The following is a 12,666-nucleotide window of genomic DNA, read 5'->3' on the forward strand; positions in this document are numbered from 1 at the left end:
GCACTGCATTGCTTGCTCTGCTGAAGGCACGCTCCCTGCTGAGAGGCCAAGGCAGATTCAGCGACAGGCTCACTGGAAACTGCAAGCACAGGCACTGCCCTACACGTGGGTGCATTTGTCCCAGCAGATGCGGGGCTGTGCTCGCCGCTCTGGCAGAGGGAATTGCTGCCTTCCTGAGAACAGGCTGCAAATTGCTCAGTGTTCCACTGGAGACACAGCAAACTTGGCCATCACTGCCCCATCCTGCTCCGAAACTGCATCTCCTCATCCCTTCCAAAACTGGTATCACCTGACATTTTGCTCTATAGAACTTTGTTGCCTGATGTGTTGAAGCTGATGGTTTATTGCTTTAGATCTCTACTATGTTTAAAATGTAGCTGGCTCTTACTTGTAATCATCCATCACTGCAGCCACTACTTTGACTTCTTCCCATAATGACTTTAGTCCTCAGCCCCAACTTAGATCGTTAGAGATAACTTATGTCAGTGTCCCAAACACAGCAGCAGAAACACTGATCACTCCTACTTCTCCGCCTCGTTTCCCTCACTGCCTGCACCAACATACTCCCCTTCCCTTCTAGGTGGATCTAGAGGCAGGTGTAAGAAATCTAAAATTGAAAATAAAATAACAATTTGGGGAAAAAGAAAAAAAATCAAACTGTAGCTGGAATATTTCCTCAGCTCTCCTCTGCTTGTCAGGTGCAGCTGAAAGACAAATGGCAAGGCAGTAAAGTCTCCCTGGGCTAGATTTTGCAACTGGTCTAGTTGGGATATTACTCATGAGACCCACTGCTGAGGTAAACGCTCATCATGGGAACAGCCCATGTCAGTGCTTGGCAAAGATGTGCGCTGACTGTGCCTGGAGAACACTTGCTTGGCCAAATTACACCGCAGCAAGTCAGGGCTTTCACTCTCATATTCATCAGCAGGAAAATTCACTCCAGCTCCCTCTGTTGCACTCTCATGGGTTCCTCCTCCCCACACCTCCCCCTGCAGAAGGGCTTTCAGCTGCTTTCTCCAGACCTCATCACAGCTAAAAGCTAGTGCCAGAGTCCAGGAATAAGTGATATTCAGTGGTGCCAATCAGTGCCAGTGGAAAGAAAACCTGCCTGGAAGCATCGTTACTTCTTTAAATACACAGATAAAGAAAAACAGTGTGGAAGGGCAGACAGTGGAAGAGTAAAAAAAAAAAAAAAACAAAAAACCAAAACAAAACCCAACCAGAATCTGCAGATTCACTGCAACATTCCCAGCCACACACCTCATCAACACACCAGATGCAGTACCTGTGCATGGACAGTCAGTCACTCCAGTGGCTACTCCTACAGCATCAGTACATACTTAGCACAGGGGGGGCTTCTGCAGTCTCGCCAGCCTTGACAGTTACATCAGTAAAACGAATTCAGCAGGGCCCCTGCCAGGCTTCCCATACCCCTCCCTCCCTCCAGAGGAGGGTATGGCAGGCAGGTAGAGACATGCTCAGACTCTTCCCATTTCAATCAGACCAGAAAAGCAGCTCCTGTGAGTCACAATCACACTCTCCATTACCCAGCCTCTCTAACACTGTGGCTTTCAAGTTGCATGTTTCACGCCTGGCTGGAGTCATATTTACACTCCTACAGGACACACTACAAGTTATTGAGAGAAAAGGGAACACAGACTTACAACAACTTAACTTCTGGCTTGACAGAAGGTTTGGCAGCTCGGAGGGGTTCAGTGCACTCACATGGTTCCAACATTTACCAGGGAACAGATTTAGCATTCATTTATATCCACTGCTGTGAAGCACTTCAACATGGGCCGCCTGCTCACAAGTCCCTGCTCGGATCTGAGCTAGTGGAGCGGCACCTGCAATCACAGCTGGGATTCACCCAGGGAAAGCAAACCCAGCAACCAGCTGCCACTGCAGTAGGAATCAACAGACATTAAGGAACAGAAAGAATTCAAGTCTCCTTCCTCATTTCCCTAAAGGCGAATGGACAACTCCTCAGCGACTAGAGGAAGAAGTTCAGCTGTTTAATTTGTTTTAAGTGAGCTCTTTCACTCTGAAGAATTCCTTCCCAACCTGATTTTCTGCAGAGCTGTGTTCCTGAACCTGCAGGCAGCCTGGGGCAGAGGAGCACGTAGAGCTTGGATTCAATCCTGGCTCTGCGTAGCCTGGTTCTTACTGCCCAGCATACACTACCGCGGCCAGGTTCTGCACGTGGTACAGCTCCTCCTCACACATCTGCTACAAGAAATTGCACCACTGCCCAGCCCAAGCTGCTGTGCAATAGCAGTGCCTTTCTGCATCAACTACTCTGATATGCCTCCGCTATTCTTCCATCTCTCAAAATCCATCTTGTCCCTGGGGCATACTTTTAGGTAACTGGCCTCCTGGGCTACTGAGTAACAGCTGGAATTTCACTTTGCAAAGCTGCCACTCTGCAGGCATTTGTTCCTGGAGACAATAGGGGGCCGGAACTTTTAAGCAGAGTCTCCCCCTTATGGACAATAGAACAGCGGCTTTGCCATCATTAGTTCACACACCAGCATGTAACAGCTGAGCCTTGGCAATGTTTTATTTTTACACTGTGATTGCCTTGATTTTTGGGATATCAGCCAGTACCTTTGGGGAGGGGGAAGGGAGAGGTTAAAGCACTCGGAAAAGACGTGATGTGTGGTGCTCTACTGAGATGTTCATATCGATCATGGAAAAAAAAAAATAAAAACCTTGTGTTTGGTATTCATGAAGCACGAGCATCTTCAACGCATTTGTAAAGCAAGGAAATAGTAAAGTGTCAGCTGAAAGACAAAACACTGCAGTTCCCCAACTAGCCTTTGATAGTGTGTACACTTACATACTTCCACACTGCAGAGTCCCTCAGTGGTGCTGGCTGCCATTTGTCATACAAATTTCAGAGTGCTGTTGGAACACAGTTCTCTAGGGACTGAGAGATGTCTGGAGAGATGTCACTTTAGCAACACTGCCTCCTCTAACAGATGCACAGTTCAGCAGTCAACTGGCAAGAGGAGACTGTCACTGGACAAGGCAAGGATGCTGAACAGGCAGAAGGTGAAACAATGGTTCAGGAATGAAAAATCTGGCTCCCAGTGGCTTGGCTTGAGGTTAATGCCTAGTGCTCTGAGGCAGACCACAAGCGATCTCCGCATTCTTTATTACTTGATCTCCCGGTGAGTCACCTACACACCAGCCATGCCAGTGCTCTCAGAAGAACACACATCTCTCATCACTTCTTCATGCAACTCTTCAGAGAGCAAACTACCTAGACACCATGATGCCAGAAGTCATGTAGAGACACATAAATGAACCTCCATTTTCCTCAGGATGAACCTAGGACACTTGCATGTATGTATTTATGCATTTATTGCATATTTATTGCATTTATTTATTTCTTTAGGAAGAAGGGAATGATTGCAGGAAAAATATAAAGTCTTCCACCCTGATTTAGGAACCTGAGTGCCAATGAATCATTTATTTGTACTAGCTGTATTAAAGTAAACGCAGGTCCCACTGTAACAGGTATTGTACAAATACAGAGTGGCAGAAAGCCTCTGTCCCAGAGAGCTAATGATCTCAAATGCAAGAGAACAGGGAACGCTCAGAAAAGTGCAGTGGCAACAGAAAATATAACAGTGCTGTTACTTACTGAGTGTAATGGAAGACTTCAGTTAGAGATAAACCAAGGATAGAAAAAAAACAGAAAAAAAAAATACTGAAGGAAGAAGCACAGAGAAGGGAAAAAGGAGACAGAAGGGTAGATAGGATCAAGAAAAACAGGGGTGAAAAGACTACAGGACAGAGGTGATGAGAGCAACAGCAACTGATCCCTGGGCAGTCTGTCCTCTGCAAACTGGAAAGCTATGACTGGTGGAAAGTTTCTGCTTTGGCTGTTCTTGAGGCTGCAACAATTGGCCAGTCTTGAAGTGACTGTTGATAGCCCTTTTTCCCCTCAAAAACACATGGGCTGGAAGCTCAGAGTAAAACAACTTCTGAAGATGAAGAGTTTGCTGACAGGAAAGGGCTTCTGTGAAAACTGATATGGCATGCATGAAAGCAAAGATTTAATTGATTCCTCAATTTAATTTGCCACTAGTTGTAACATCAGATGTGAGAAGTGAAATGCATCAGCGACACTAAGCTACCGGTCCCTTAATTGCTAGCATCTTCCAGCACATGTGCACCCACCGTGGCAAGGAACACCACCCTGCCCGCCTTAACCTCACAACAAGCTGGTCTGGGTCCAGTGTGCAGGGAAGCAAAATCACTATGCTCAGGCAGGCAGCACTTCTTCAGCACGTTTTCTCTGACCTCCAAACTCTCCCCATCAAGTTACTGCAGATGAGCTGTCTAATACCCACTCCTGCTTGACAGCAGCTACATTTCCAGAGTCCCGTAAGACAACACTGTCCTCTTGTCCTGAGCAGTGAAATTAAGCACTCTGGAGGTGCTGAAAGTAGGCTAAGGGAAGAACAGAAAGGTTGCAAAGCTTATTATAGAGATGGGAATGCTGAGCCATCATTCACTGCATGAGCCTGGTCTTTGCACCTACTTTGCAGGTCCAGTATGCAGTACCTGGCGTAAAACATTCTTTGTATGCTCAAACATTTCTTGTACAATAAAAGCAGCATTGCAAGCTCACTTCTTCCTACATCCTGTTACAGTGGAACAGAGAAGCTGTAACACTTGGCTGGTATTTACCCCTTCGCAGGAAATCAAGGGTGACTTTATACCCACTACACACATTCATCTTCTCAACTGAATGCTCATGCCAGCATAGCACACTGGGCAGCAGTGAGTGCATCTCTGTCTTCATGTAAATCCAAATGCATGGCAAAGGCAGCCAGTTCACTTTCCCTCTGCAATAAAAACTGAGAGTATCTGAGATGGACAAATACTCCAGCACGCACTAAGCTTGCAGCACCATGATGAAGGCTAGGAACAGGCAGAAGCAGGAAAGGGCACAGTTGTCTTTTACCACATTTCACTTTACAAAGCTGCTTTATTACAAAAGGGAGACCTGAGATACAGTGGTTATTGTTCAGGAACAGGAATCAGTAAGTGACCAGTTTCTCTCTGATTTGCTACATCAGTTCCCTCTCCCTCTCACATGCCTTAGCTTCTCCCTTTATAAAACGGGAATAAAAACAATCACCTCCACAAAGTGTTTTAAACCATTAAGGCAAAAAGAGCTCAGAGTGTTTTACTATGTGGTATGTTGGAAACTGCTCAAGCACAAGGCAGCAAGTAAATTACACATAATACAGATACCAAAATGAACACAAACCACCTATCCTCTTCCCCCATCCATGCCATCGCAATCATGGTTGCTGGAGACCTGCACAAAACTCCCAACCACAAGACAGCCTTCCTGCAGCAAGCTGTGTCTCAGCAAGCTGCTGTTTGGGGCAAGGATCCTGCTGGCATTGCTCTCTTACACACTCCCAGCACTCAAGACAATAAAACCCCATCTGTTCAGTGCCTGCAACAATTAGATTGAGTTACTCCATATGTATAGCCCCACTAGGCAGGAGGTGAGAGGGTTTAGATTATTTTAACACATGTCCACGAGGCATTGCTATAAAGTACACATACCTACCATACCTAAGCTGTGCGCATCAATTAAAAGCAAGCAAACCCCCTGGAATGGTGCACTAAATTCTTCCTTCTACTGTGGTTTAACTCCAGTCTGTTAAATTTCTTCTGCTCCTACACTTTAATGAGTACTGACATTAAGCTGAAGTCCAGAACTCACAGGGGGAGGCATCTTCCAGACACAATAATAAACTGCAGGGGAGAATCCAAGACAAAAGGATATTTTAGTCAAAAGCATTTGCTTTACCGCTCACCGAAAATATCCGAGTCAGCACTGCTGCAATTTCACAAAAGGAATAAGACTGCTACACCTGTTCAATTCTGCCATACTGAAACCTATTGATTGTGATGACAAGCTTTATGGCAGAGGGAGATACATAGTCTATTTATTTAATAAGAAGGGGACAAAAGAGTGCACACGCGCCAGCTGAGCTCTCGCAGTTCCCACCATTGTTTTACCAAGTCCCATTCTGCAAGGGCAGAAGCAGAGGATGTGCTTTCTGACCTACTATGCAGCTCTGCAGTGCATCTTTCCACTTCACTGTTTGCTGGATACTAACCTGATATCATCATGGCTTGCAGGATATGCTGATTTTCTCTTCTTACAGTTCAGATCCATACATTTAAGCCAAGTAAACCAAATACCTCCACCCTCACACCTAAATGACTTCTATTTGGCTTCTTAACTAAGGAAGTCCTCATGGCTGAGCAGTTAACTCTTTGGGGACAGTTGCAAGACCTCACTGGAGACTACAACTCAGGGAATTTATCCACTCGCATATTTTCATGTGGCCACTACATCACTGGAAACTAGTCTAGATGCATTTCTGTTCCCTTTTCTCAATAAGTAGGCATCAAAATTCTTAAGTATACATAACCAATGGCACTGCTAGTTTAACTGACATGAATGAAAGTAGAAAATATTGCCTAGGCTTTGGGAGTGAAAATATCTATTGAAGCACAGGGCACCAACCTGATCTGCATTCCCGCTCTTCTACCAATCTGTCATCGACTGTTCCACAACAAAGCTATGACTTGATAAAGAATAAATTTCTCCTCCTGATGATGTAATTTATGAGAGATGAAATGACACATTTAATGGCACATCTCATTGCTCTGAAAAACCTGGCTACTAGTGGTGAGAGTTTATTTTTACCAAAGTAAAAGCATTAAAAAGCCAACCCTCCATTACACCTCAATTCCGGAGAGCAGCAGTTAACTAATACCTGCTCACCTCTAACTACAAACAGAATTGGTGCTGTTTGACAGAATATGGAAACATCACAGATATAAAGTCTACCCTCTGGGCTTGGGCTGCTGGGCACTAAACCCTGCAACTCAGTCTAGCATGTTCAAGATGTGAGAGCTGACCATGATATGCCAGCATACAGGATTTTAGGCACAATGTCTATGCTTCCGCAGTTGTGTTAGCAATTTTGAAGTTTCAACCAACTTCCAAGATGAGAAGCCCTCCTTAAAAGGTTTCTTAATACATGCTTTTAGAAGGTGCCTACTGCCTTAGGGCCACGGTCCTACCTCAATATCTGCACAGACCCATAACAAACATATTAACATGGAAGTATCTTTTCCAGAGTCTAAAAAACCTTTTCTGCAGCATGTTCCCCAGTCCTCTTACCTCATATATATTCATTTGTCCAGACAAAGTTCTTCAGATGTGCCAAACAAGCAGAAAATATAGTCCACAGACCAAACAGGCTGTCGTTCTTTTAGTATCTAAGCACCCGTTGATGTAAACAGCACAATATTGTCTAGTAGCCAGGTGTTTTAGAGCAACGAAATGTGTCATAAAACACTGCCTCAGCACCAAATACAGCCCTTCAGCTACAACTACTTTTAACTCCCTCATGTACAGGGCAACCTGCTCTCCAAAACAAACAACAAGGTATGAGGAAACAGCTAATCCAGGTGAAAAAAAAAAACCAAGACAAGGTGGGTGGGAGGGAAGGCTTTTGACAATGGTTTACCAGACAGGTTTGCAGAGCCCCCCTCTCTGGTTAGGACCTGAAGTAAAGAACTTTTGGCAGGTATTTATTCTCTGCAAGCACTAAAAGAGGTCAGCGTCTACCCATTGCTTCATAATTCACATTACGGACTGCCATCCAAGCCTTCTGAGACCCAAGACATTGCAAAACTTCAAACAGGATCAAAACCTGAAATATTTTAAATTACTTTTATGCCCATTAGTATCTTAGTATTTTATCATAGGATGTTTAACTTTAAGGAAAGCAGAAAGTCTAGCTTATTGGATGTTGCATTTAGTGCAGAATGCCATCTGGACTGCACACACCAGCTTCTAAACATACCAAGCAAAGAGTGAAATTTAAAAAGTTTATAAACCATCCCACTGGGACATTTTAAAGCTGTCTGAGAAAAGCAATGAGTATGGCTGCTAGTCTAATTAACTTAATAACACTTGCCATCAACCCCCTATTATCTAGAGTGTGCAGAAATGACTCTTATTACCCCATTTTGTCAGGTGCGAGCCAGCAGGTATTGCATGAGGCCCTGAACACCCTGTTTGCAGACTGGCAGCAAGACAGAAACCTCTCTCTTTAGGTCACATAACACACCCTTATTCTACCAACTCACAGTAAAAACTGTGCCTGTGACAAAAGTCCCAGAGGGAAAGGAAGGCACTGAAGCATCAGCATTTGTCTGGATTGAGCGAGTAAAGGGTTAGAGCAATACGATCTAGTCGTGAAGTAGCTGGATATTAAATGACACTAAGGGAGAGGGGGGAAGGAACATTGCCTAAGCAAGAAACAACTACAGTCAAACCTACTTCGCAAAGGAAATGAAGTTGAGTCCCACAATGATGTTTAATTAACTTAATTACACCAACTGCCAGCTACAGCTGTACCTGCACAGCCATGTAAATCTGAAGGAGTTCACAATCTTCACCTTTCAGACACTACCAGCTACCATGCCAACCGAAACCCATTATTTACAGTCCAATCCTCTCAAAACACAAGATGCTGCAAACCTCACGACATTTTCTCATCAGACAGGTGCAAATGAGAATCACATTTGTTGATAAATGCCCGGTGGAAGTGACTAAAGCAATGCCTTGCCTTCCAAAATCCAGGACCAAGACTAAAGCATGGACTCTGATGACACCCCACACACCCCCTGAGTGAATACCACGTCCTCAATAAAGGTGTCATCACACATCATTTGGACAAGATGAAGTTGGTTTTCAATGCCAAGGAAAGCTGTAGAGCCAAACACCATTTCAGCTGAATGAATGGTACTCATGATATTTATTTCATGTCTGAAACACTGGAGGATCTGTAGTTTATCTACTTTCTATTGGGATCTCTACTTTCAATATCTAAGGGGTGATGATCAGAAGCAAGTGATTTATTGAACAAGTTATCATCTAAGTTACTGAAAACAGGCAGGTATTAAATCCATTGTGACTGCAGAATAAAATGCTATACTTCAAGCTAGCCTGTGCGCATACACTCATAGTTCATCAGACAACAGTGAGGACAAAAGGAGAACTGGCGGTCAACTCATCACAGCCTGACTGACAAGCGGCAACTTTTTTAATCACCTGCCTACACCAAGGATTTTCAGAATCACTTCAATGGGGTTGGGTTTTTTTAGTTTTTACTTTTATTTTGCACATCCTTACCATGCACCAAATTTCAGTCAGATGTTGACAAAACCCATACAGCTGAATTGGCTGTCGAAGGACAAATCTTTGGGGACAGACTTTCCCATGTCACGCAGAGGAGGAGAAAGTTATTTTCTTTTCAAATACTCACAGTGCCCTCTCGCCCACCGTCATACCTGACATACACCTGTGCTCACCTCCCCCTCAAAGCTTTGGTTTTGTAATTTATACCTACATTTATTTTTTTCTGCTCTGTTCTTAGTATGGATGTTACTGAAAGCAAGGCCAGTGAAGTGCATTTTCTATTTCAAAGTAAAGTATGGTTCTCCAATTTAAGAAACAGTGGAGCACCAAACATTTCAAAGTTTATCGCTGATGTTTTCCTATCAAGCAAGTCAAAGAATAAGCCCAACTCCTACTGCATTCTGTTACTGATATGTCTTTTATGCTTTTACGCTTTAAAGTGTTTTTCAAGGCTCTTACAAAAACATAACGCAAAAAAAAGCCACATGTTTTTTAATCAGTTACATGTGATATAAAACAGGTGGCAGAGGATCTGCAAGCAGTAAGGACGTCTGAACTTTTCTCTATGAAAAGAGAGTTAAAGGTTTGCCTCTGCTTTTTCCTTATAATAGCTAATACACAACTACACACTGGAGAGGTACATTGGTTCTAACAGGGCAATAGCTTTGGACAGTTCAAGCTAACTTCTTTGTGAAGCTTAAGTTGCACAATTCTTAAACCAGCACCTCCAATTAAACCTTCCAGACCTTGAGCCAACCTCTGAGTTGTGCAACCCAGACTGTGTTTTATCACCTCCCTTCCCTTTCTCTTAACACAAAGCATGTATTCAGTTGTCGCTGACGAAGTTTGTAGACACTCAGCAGATGGGGAAGACTGCACAACTTCCCAAGTTCAGCAACCAAAACTGTGGCCACATTAAAAAAATGTTACCCACAATCAAACTGCAAACAAACAAAATGCAGGAAAAAACAAGCAAACAATGTCAAGAGCCAAATGTGCTCTTCCTATTTGCAAAATAACTAACACCAAAAAGGAAGTTGCCACACTGAGTTGCATTAATTCCTATAAACTCTATGTGATTCAGAATTGCTTTAGTGAACACCAAAAGGTTCCAAGCATTAAAAAGCCACTGAAATCTTGAATTCTCATTTTACTATTACACTTGCATTGGCAAAAAAATCCAGTGCTGACTACTTGTGTTAAGATACTTGATTTTTCCTCAGTTCCTTTTAGCTCTTCCATTCAAAGACTGAAGGCAACACTTCTTTCCTGGTCCACTCACTGCAGCAGGCAGATTCCTCTTCCTGCCGCACCTCACCACTCTTCCGTCTGCGTGCAAGGGGCCAGGATCTTTTCCCTGGTGTTGCTTCTGAACCAGTGTTAACAATATCATCTCAGCACTAGAAATGTTTGAGATAACAGTGCTGCCATACACTATGAAGGGAAAGCTGCTCAATTTAAGCATTTTGGGAAATACGGAAGAACAAGTATATCTTACAAAAAAGGCATTCAGCACACACACAGGTCACTATTACAAAGTTTTACACTGCCAATAATTACTGCACGTTTCTGTGAGTGATACTGCAGATCCCCCACATTTAAAGAGGAAAAAAATTTGCATGGCTTCTGTTACCTTGGCTAGCATTCGTTCTGAGCATATGCGTAATTACTTGCTATTGATAGGCACATACTTAAAAATTTCTGACAATTTAACCCAGCTCAAACACTGCTCTAGCCTAACTGATACAGCATTTATTGCCAGGTAAAACGCTGTAAAAATCTCGCTCCAAAAATACTAGTCAAACTTGCAGCAGAAAACCTGTTAGTGCAACATAAAGCAATCAGGCTGCTTATTATTCACCTACCAAACCCTGTTCTCCCTTCACCCACACTGCACTTAAGTCATCATTTTCCTGACTATATTTAAAAAGCATTCCTCACCATCAGCTCTCTAGTGCTGTGTAAGTTAGCTTGCATGGCAAAATTTCCTTGTCTCTGTCAAGATTCCTAAAGGAATTAAACCATGCAAGTCATTAAAGAATTTTGATTATTATATTAAGTAACAGGTCAGATGATTACAGAACCCATTCAGTATCAAAGGGATTAATTGCTGCTTTAACAGCCAACACGTGCTAGCTGAGCGACACAGCAAAAGTGATATGGACTGTGGCATTTGATGCTAATGAGCAACGACACTTACCAGTTTGAGAGCGCCAAGGCTTGGCAACACACTTGCTATACGAAAAAGAGAAAACTGCATAAATCCCTCTCCGGAAAAAAAAAGAAAAAACAACAAACCACAAAAAGCAAAAAAGGAGAAAAAAAAACCAGACGAAACCTGAATGCTATCTAAAGGGCAGAACTATATTTGGCTTCACAGACAAACTACATTGTGATACTCAACAGGAAAGACGATCAAAATTAGAACAGAGTTGAAGATCCCTTTCTTATAAAGGATTTCAACTTTAGAAGTCTAGCTATATTTCAAATTCCAAATGAAACTGTATGATCTTTAACCTCTCCATTAAAATTTCATATTTATCTTTAATTTGAATTGATCAAAAACTTTGTTTGGACAAAATTCAGTATTTCAGTTCAACTTTGAAATACAAGATTTGGGAGAAAAATTGTGATAAAATCAAATTTTCATGTTGAAAGCATCCAAGTATTAAAAAAATTGAGGTAAGGATTAATTTCAAAACAAGAATTGGCAAATATTGAAAAGTGTTTTGATTTCAGCCTTCCACTGGAAAACGGCTATATCCAAGTTCTTTCCAAACTATCTCTAAAATAAACCCACTAGCTCCAGCACAGAGTATTTCATTGCACAGTGCATGTATTCATACAGCAGACTCACTAGGTGCTCAGGACTAACTGTTCATTTTCCCTTTCTAGCAGGGCTCCTCTTGCCACAGAGCAGGAAGCTCAGTTCAGGACCTACGGATCTCTAAGCCTTCAGATGCTGCATCTCTGCATGGGAGGAGACATAAAACTGCTCTGTACAAAAATCACTGCAAGATAAATGTGGCCATAGGCCCCTGGCAGGAGGCCAGAGGTGCTGACAGCAGGACGAAGTTTGGGGCGTATTATCCTAGGCTGGCAAGCCTGTTCATCGCTCAGCATGTTCACCATTCTGCCTTAATGGGAGCCAATGTACTTTCCCTGACCTTTACTTCCCACAATTCTCAGCCTGAAAAATTAATATTCAGGCGACTTCTAAAGCTTCATTCTGCATAGTGATGAACAGGGAGAGCCAGCAGAGAAACAAAGAACCTCTCACCTCAAGGCAAGTGGCACAGGAGAGCAAGAGCAAACAGAGTGCTTAACCTCCTGAATAGCAATGGCAAACCTGAGTGTCAACAAACCTTAATGACTTACTGCCCCAAAACACCTCTGCCATTATTCAA

At 43.0% G+C, this 12,666-nt stretch overlaps 1 protein-coding gene across 5 annotated transcripts in view; it reads right to left on the bottom strand.

Annotated features, from left to right (window-relative positions):
* ARMH3 (armadillo like helical domain containing 3) overlaps positions 1-12,666 on the bottom strand; it is a 130,220-nt gene that overhangs the window by 34,548 nt on the left and 83,006 nt on the right. Inside the window, exon 23 of one of the 5 annotated variants that reach the window (XR_005933577.1) lies at positions 11,460-11,494. The exons of the other annotated variants lie outside the window; for them this stretch is intronic. The gene's annotated coding sequence lies outside the window, so the exon portion shown is untranslated. The remainder of the gene's footprint in view (positions 1-11,459; positions 11,495-12,666) is intronic. 5 annotated transcript variants of the gene reach the window in all.

This window comes from Aquila chrysaetos, chromosome 11 (assembly GCF_900496995.4).
Source record: "Aquila chrysaetos chrysaetos chromosome 11, bAquChr1.4, whole genome shotgun sequence".
NCBI lineage: Eukaryota > Metazoa > Chordata > Aves > Accipitriformes > Accipitridae > Aquila > Aquila chrysaetos.